The sequence below is a fragment of the Eleutherodactylus coqui genome, chromosome 7 (genome assembly GCF_035609145.1).
Source record: "Eleutherodactylus coqui strain aEleCoq1 chromosome 7, aEleCoq1.hap1, whole genome shotgun sequence".
NCBI lineage: Eukaryota > Metazoa > Chordata > Amphibia > Anura > Eleutherodactylidae > Eleutherodactylus > Eleutherodactylus coqui.
The window spans coordinates 48,069,486-48,077,558 of record NC_089843.1 but is presented as its reverse complement, the minus strand read 5'-3'; positions in this window follow the sequence as shown (position 1 = coordinate 48,077,558).

Sequence of the window (8,073 nt, the reverse complement as noted above, 5' to 3'; positions counted from 1 at the left end):
ATTAGGTTGGATGTTCCTCAACCAGAGGTAATGAGAACGTAGAGGCTCTTCAGCTTGACCAGGGCTATAAGTACCGTTTGTAATCAGCAGTGAGATGGCATACCTTGATTTATAGCTGGTTAAAGATTAACAGTGTGCCTCCTACCGGAGCAGACATGATCCTTGTATTTATCGGATCCTTCCATCCCCCTGACCAGAGCCCTGCAGCGTCCAGTCCACAATGCAGATCCTAGAAGAATCTACCACAATGAGTGGATATTTAAGAGACTTACTCCATCATGATATGTTCTTGGTGCAGGAACCTCAACTTTTACTCAGTGTGTATCTTGAGATAAGGAGGCCCAGAGCCAAGATTAATATTTGGCCTAGTAGATAAGAGTGGTCAACACCAGCACAACCCTAACCGTGTGGGACAAAGGGACGGACTGCTTTTTTTTACCCCCATCTCCTTCTTATTCTCTTTGACTTAATTCCTCCACACTTTATTTCTGTACAGAGAGTTTTAGTGAAAGTTCATAGTGCACTATTATAACATGGATATCCTCTCTGTACGTTGAAGGACAGATTTATTAATGAAAATTTGGGGCATAGCCTTGCAAAAAAGGGGGCATGACCTAAATGCAATATCGTGTCCAAAAATTGCATATATTGGGCCTACTAATAGGTGGTATAGAGTTACACTACACTGTCATACGGCAGATCACTGTGATAACTGGCACATTTTAAAACTGTCTAATCTAAGTTTGTACTATCTAAATACAATCTTTGTAAAAAAAAAAAATCCAGCCCCTAGAAGGAGTTGTCTTTCTGCTGCCGTTACATTTCAGGCAGTTATGCCAATGGTGAGAGTTGTGGCATGATTAGATGGACGGTCTTGCCACCTGAAGCCCTAAAAGTGGTTCCCCCCTTGGCATATTAAAGGCTCTCAGAGGCTCCTTGTATGTAGTGACCTCTTCTTCTGCTTGTGTAGAGCTTGTTGACCACTAGATGCCTGTACAATGCAGAGATTTCACCCCATTACCAGAGTCTGAGAGGGGCGCATTATTGGGATGTGAGAAGCTGGATGGTTGTATAGATGAATTGTCCCCCACCGGCCGTTCTCACCAGATTGTTAGGAGGTGTTGGGACCAGTGAATGCATGATGGCACGCACATAAGACGAACGGGCTCCGGACGCCTTCGACAGACCACCTGTAGAGAGGATCGTCTTATCATGCGACAACCACAAACAACTCCAACTGTTTCATTATCCAGAGACGGGGGCGCCATCGTTACACCCCTGTGTCTGTCGGAAATATTTCCCTGTGCTTGGCTGGAGGACATTTGGTCTCACGGCTCCCATTACATGTACGGCCCTAGACACTCAACCACTGTTGCCTCTGTTTGCAGTGGTGTCATGAATGACAAAACTGGATTGGTATGGAGGGGAACCAGGTTGTCTTCAGTAATGAATTTAGGTTTAGCCCATAGAAATGTATTGAACCAACAAGTCTTCAGTTTCAGTCCGGATCAGTATTTTCTGCCTCCAGTTCATTTGTCACCATGGATCAAAAGCGCTGACTGGGTAGATCCTTTTTAATTGCGTTGTACTTGGAGGCAGATGGAAGTAGAAAGCAATCTGTTTTTTTATTTCCTTGCAATTCTGGGCTCCTAGGATCATCTCTCATCAAGGTAACATCAACCTTAAAAAAACCATACAGATATCACCAATGGTCAGATTTAAACCTGTAACTGCAGCACTACAAGCAGCAGTGTCAACCACTGAGCCACCATGCATGTTTTTTTCTTCTCCTTTCTGCAGAGGAGAAGAAAGAGAAGAATAAACATAATGAGAACATACAACATTCATACAGAAGTTGTCCATAGTCAGACATGAACCTAGAGCTCCAGTGTTACAAGGCAACAGTGCTAGCCACTGAGCCATCAAACTTCTGTCTCTTCCCTCTCTGGAGAAGGAGGAAAGGAAGAGGATGAAGAAGGAGAAGGAGTAGAGCATCATCATCTTCCCCACACTGGGGGGAGGTGGGAGAGGGAGGATAGGGAAGGAAAGAGTGGTGGCTCAGTTGTCAGCACTGCTGCCGTTGTAGATTCAAATCTGATCAAAGGTGATGTCCGTATGGAGTTTTTCAAGGTTGATGATGTCCTATATGGGATTTGAGCCTAGTACCCCAGCACTGCAAGGCAACAGTGCTAACTACCGAGCCACGTCCACACCATCACACCACCTTCACATTCTGAAAAATGGATGTAAGCAGAAAGCTGTATTTCATTTCACTTCTGATTTCAGTTTTTAGTAAAATTGGATCCATCACAACACGCTCGTCGGAATGAAGAATTTGCATCTAGGTAAGAAACAACAAATAAAACTAAGTTTCCAGGTATTTATAGTAAAGTTGCCATTTTTGTATTTCAAAATAGGTAAATTACAAAAACATTACTGTCCTGGCTTAAACAAGTTTGCAAGGATTAATAGCAGTTTTCAGACATTTGAGGTACCACTCACCAGCCACGTACAAAGAATTAAAGCTGTAAAGATAAAAGTGTAATAAGCGGCTGCTCCACCGTCTGACGTGTTCGCTCCTCTGACTTTCGGCACACAGAGATTATAGAAGGTTAATATTATAATCTGATCTAAGTTAAAATAAAACTGCATGCAACTTGTTAAGTCAGGAGAGGCGGGTGGAGGTCACAGTCCATTGTAGGAGAAGAAGGTTGATTTATAACATCCTCGAACAGCATTAACGCCTTCCCGCAACAGGGTGTAAGTTTACGTCCTGGGAGCGGGGTACTTCCCGCAACAGGGTGTAAACTTACACCCTGGGCATAGCCCGAGATCATAAGTGATCTCGCCCTAACCCGCAGCGGGAGCCGGCTGTCAGTCATAGCCGGCCTCCCGCTGTTAACTCGTTCCCTGCTGTGATCTATGTAGATCGCGGCATGGTAAGGGTTCACAGAGGGAGCGCGCTGGTTACTATGGCAACAGGACGCCAGATACCAGCGTCCTGTATTGCCATAGCCTGTGATCGCTGTATAAGCGATAAGGCATGGCAGGGCAACACAACGATCATAAGTGCTTTGCAGTAAGTCCCCCAGAGGGACACAAACAGTGTAAAAAAATTATAAAAATGTACAAAAAAGAAAAATGTAAAAAAAAACAAAAAAACAACAACTTTTTTTGTGCTTTTTGTCATATTAGCATAAAAAAGGTTAAAAAAAATTTAAAATCCCACATATTTAGTATTGTCGCGTCCGTAATGATGCGTGCAATACGTTGCACATGCTTTTGACTCCGCACATAAAAAAAGGCTAAAAAACTGAGGCAAAATGCTAATTTTTAGCGATTTGCCTCGCTAAATACGCAATAAAAGTGATCAAAAAATCTGTATGTACCCCAAAATGGTACCAATAAAAACTACAGCTCGTCTCGCAAAAAATAAGCCCCCACATAGCTCCGTACATAGAACAATAAAAAAGTTACAGAACTTTGAATGCAGCGATTTAGAAAGAAAAAGATTTCCAAAAAATGGAGTTTTATTGCAGAAAAGTGGAAAAACCTAAAAAAATGTAAGAATTTTGGTATCGTTGTAACCGTCCCGCAGAAAAAAACGGATTGTGTCATTTATGCTGCATGATTAACGCTGTAAAAAAAAAAATCTATGGCAGAATTGATGCGTTTTCTCTCCCTGTTATCATAAAAAAGATAATAAAAGTTTTACAATATGGTCTGTGTACCCAAAAGTGGCACCATCAAAAACGACAGTTCGCCACACAAAAAACAAGCCCTTATGCGGCCCCCCACGTTGACGGAAAAATAAAAAAGGTATGACTTTTAAAAAATAGAGATGAAAATCCGCCAAAAATCGTTGCGTCCTCAAGCCCAAAATAGGCCATGTCCTTAAGGGCTTAAATCCATGTCCATGGATAGGAGAATGAAAGTACAGACCCGTGGGGGTAATTGGCTGGCCAGGAGTAGGAGGACACGCATAGCTGAGTCTAGCTCTGAACAGTGTAGCATTAGTCTCTGCCCTATAGCACCCATGCCCATCGTCTCCTTTCCCTAGTGTGCCAATGCATTACCCTGTCCTAGGACAGGTTTCCATAGGCTGCATTAATGACAGACATTTAGTGGCATTCCTGTACAATCCTTGGAAATTGACCCTCCCATGTTGGCATGGGACAAAATTCTGTCCTGTGACTGCAGGTGGGAGGCTATATTACCTGCAGCTGTTCTTCTTTGATGATGTCCATACAATCTGCCAGGTTCGGATCTTGTTTTCAGCCATCCAAGATTGCCACTGTAATTTTCTCACTACCTAATGCACACTGTGCATCACACTCTGATTGGCCAGCACTGGCCATGTAAGCAACGCTGGCCAATCAGAAAGAGGTTTAATAGTCTAACACTATCAATGCGCCGTATAAATTAGGTAGTCAGAAGATTGTGTCGGCCATGTTGACAGCTGAAAACAGAGCCTGAAACTGATGTATAAGAGAGGCATCAGGAAAGACCTCCAACAGCAGGTAATATGACGGCCTCTCTGGTCCTGGGACAACATTTGGTCCCAAATCTGGAGGGTCACTTGTAAATCCATTGGTTTCAATGCCAGGGCCTGTTCACATTACGTTTCACACTGCTGAATTCCGGCACAGGTAGTCCTCCACTCTTTCTGGCATACATACTGGAAAGGACCAGAATCCTGCTAAGATGGAGAATGTTTTGGTTTCCATTTGAGCAGGAGACCAAAAATAGAAGGCTATGGTTCTGTCCAGTTTCCATGTAGATGCTATTTCTTGCAATACAGATGGGAACATGTAACAGAACCAAGTGGCATAGTGTAAAACTCCCCCTGGTGGTAGCTTCAGGTAACCAGACTTTTATTCTGTTACTCATCATTGGCTATCACTCGTTGCCGAGCTTGATTGTCTTCCAAGTATGGGAACTTTGCAATGGGTTTTTAGATGACTATAGAGACCTATTCTTCATCCGCAGGTTCTTTTTCATTGGGGATATTGGTTTCCAAGTAGAAGATGGTCCCGACAAGGGTTGGCTTGACGTGCTTTTCTCTTAATACATTTCTCCCTTTCACCCTCCCTTTGTGCCTCTTTGAAATTTACAGTGCTGTTGGTAATGGCTGACCCCCGAATTGAGTGCCCGAGGGCCAGGGCTTCTCAATACTCAATATTGTTGTCTAAAGAGAGTTGGGGTATTTAGAGAAAGCAAACTCATGTTCAGATACAGTATATTACAGTAACGATCTGGAGCGGGTTTGAAGCCTCCCTTTGTAACCCAGGCAGTCAGCATGGTCAAGAAAAGCCAGGGGTCGGTAACTGTGGATATCAGTGCAGTAGCAGGCAGGTAATGCAGTCAGGAGATAAGCAGAGTTTGGTAACGGTAGCAGCAATTGTAAGAGCAGGTAGAAGCAGAGCTTGATTACAGGCAGAGCACAATAATCTTGCACTGAAGCAGAGACAGGGCCAGGCTTTTATAGTTTGCTTAATCAAGAGCCAAGGGCAGAGCCAAGACAGGAAACTGCATCAGGGATACCGGAACTAGGCTAAGGTCCAGCAATGGATAGCTCAGCAGGGAGAGCTGTTTATGAGGGTTAAAATTCTAAGTGCAACACCAATCGGCCCCACCCCACTTGCCCCGTTGCCGGCCGTAAGAAGAGACACCACACACAGGAGTCTGGTATAGTTTCTCACACGGGAGAAAAAACTGCGCACTTTATTACAGATTACATGAGATCTTATACATTCTGCCCCCCTCACCACTAGGGGGTGATGGGCTCATAACCATATATGGGCAGTCCGGATTTGCGGACTGAGACAGTGAAAATCATATAACAGTCATGTACATTTGAACATCTTGATATGGGCTTCTGGGAAAACAGCCAAGTACATGCGTCCTTGCGTCTGGTTCGGTGGTTTTCTCTGAATTTCTAGGACATCTCTTGCAAAGCCTTGGCATATCTGATGTAAGGCGAAGTATTAAAGTTTTTTCTCATTTGGAATTGAATAAGACTTGCATATAGGTATAAAAGCATAAAAAACACATATGGCAATATATATATATATACCCTCACATGTTGGCTGGAGTACAGGAGGTCAGGGGTTCCATCCCTGACAGTAGCCCCTTCCTTTTAGGATGGCCAGCCGTGAGTCTTGGAGTATGCACATTCTAGTCCAGCTCTAAAGAATTTTCTTCTGGCCCGTACCCCTTCCATTGTATGAGATATTGCAGTCTACCTCTATGCATTCTTGAATCCAAACTCTTCTTCCCCTTGTACCCTCACCGGTGGTGGCTGATTTCTTCCTGAGAAGTTGTGATCAACGAATGGTTTCAGCAGCTCCACGTGAAACACAGGATGTATCTTCAGCCTGCTAGGGAGTTTCAAGTGGAAGGGAACCTGACCAACTTTTGCAGCAACCCAAAAAGGCCTGATAAACTTTTGGCCCAATTTGGGAGAGGGCAAATGCATTCTCAGGTTTCTGGTGGGTAGCCAAACCCGATAACCGACCTGCAATGAAGGGAAAGCTTTCTATCTACTGCCCTCTTATAATGTTCCTGGGCTTCATGTATTATCTTCCTTAGATTCTCCTGAGTTTCCAGTAACAGCAACAGCCTGTGCTCAACTGTAGGAGTAGTAGTATTTACCGGAAGGTCGGGAGTGAAGACCGGATGTAGACCAAAGTTGGCAAAAATGGGACTCTGAGATGTGGAACTATGCTTAGAGTTATTATAGGCACATTCTGCTGTTGCCAAGCAGTCCACCTAATCATTCTGGAGGTAGGAAATGGAGGTATTGTTCAAGAGCCTGGTTGGTCCTTTGAGTCTGGTCATTGGACTGGGGATGAAAGGCGGAAGACAAATTTCTCATAATCCCTAAGGCCGGCTTCACACGAGCGTGACGGGCTCCGCCGCGGAATATTCCGCGGCGAAGCCCGTCATGGAGCCCCCCAGAGACCCCATACTTACCAGCGGAAGATAGCGTGAAGACGCTTCCCCGCCCACGGCCGCCGCGTCATATGACACGCCCACCGCGTCACATGACGCGGCCGGCCGTGTCACGTGACGCGCCGGCCGCGTCATATGACAGCGGGAGATAGCGTGAACAGCGGGAGTGTTACAGCGGGAGATAGCGTGAACGGACGGCTTCCATTGACTGCAATGGAAGCCGTCAGCGCGTATACCCACGGCAAATAGAGCATGCCGCGGGTGAGGACGGGAGATTTCACGGTGCGGAATTCCGCGGTGGAATTACGCATCGTGAGCATTGTGCTATTAGGTTCAATAGAACCTAATAGCAGGGGGCAACGCAGCAGATTTTCGCCGCGAATTACGCGGCGTAAATCCGTTCGTGGGAAGGAGGCCTAAAACTGTACAGAAGCTCTTCCAGAATTTTGAAGTAAACTGTACTCCTCTTTAAAAACTACATTATCCAGAATGCCATGTAGTCTAAATATCTTCTTTATCATCAACTCTGCAGTTTGCTTAACAGTAGGACTCTCTTTGATGGGAATAAAATGAGCCATTTTTGTGAGTCGGTCCACCACAATAAGGATGGTAGTCATTTCTTTTGAAGGGGAAAGCAGTGTTTGTCAGCAGCACTACCAATAAACCCAATAAGGGGAGGTACGTAGTCTTGCATGCTCAGCAATGAATTGAACTCCACAAAGGCTCCACTATTTCTTTTGAAGGGGGAGGCCCACAATAAAATCCATAGACATTGATTCCCAAAATTTGGATGGGACTGGAAGAGGTTGAAGAAGTCTTAATGGAGGAGATCGCGGTGTCGTGCACACGTTACACAGGAGACAACACATCTTTTCACATCGTTCTTACAATTAGGCCACCAGAAAGAATGAAGAATGAATAGTTCCAGAGTCTTTGTGACTCTAAGATGACCTGCAAGTTTAGAGTCACGGACAAGTTTAAGAACTTTAAGTCGACTAGAATCTGGGACATACAGTTTGGCTCCCTGCATCCAAAACCCCTTCTTAAAAGAAAGATTCACGGCCTTAAAAGGATGTTAGAGAAAAGTGTATTTTTGGTATCCTTCTTTAAATCTTGAAA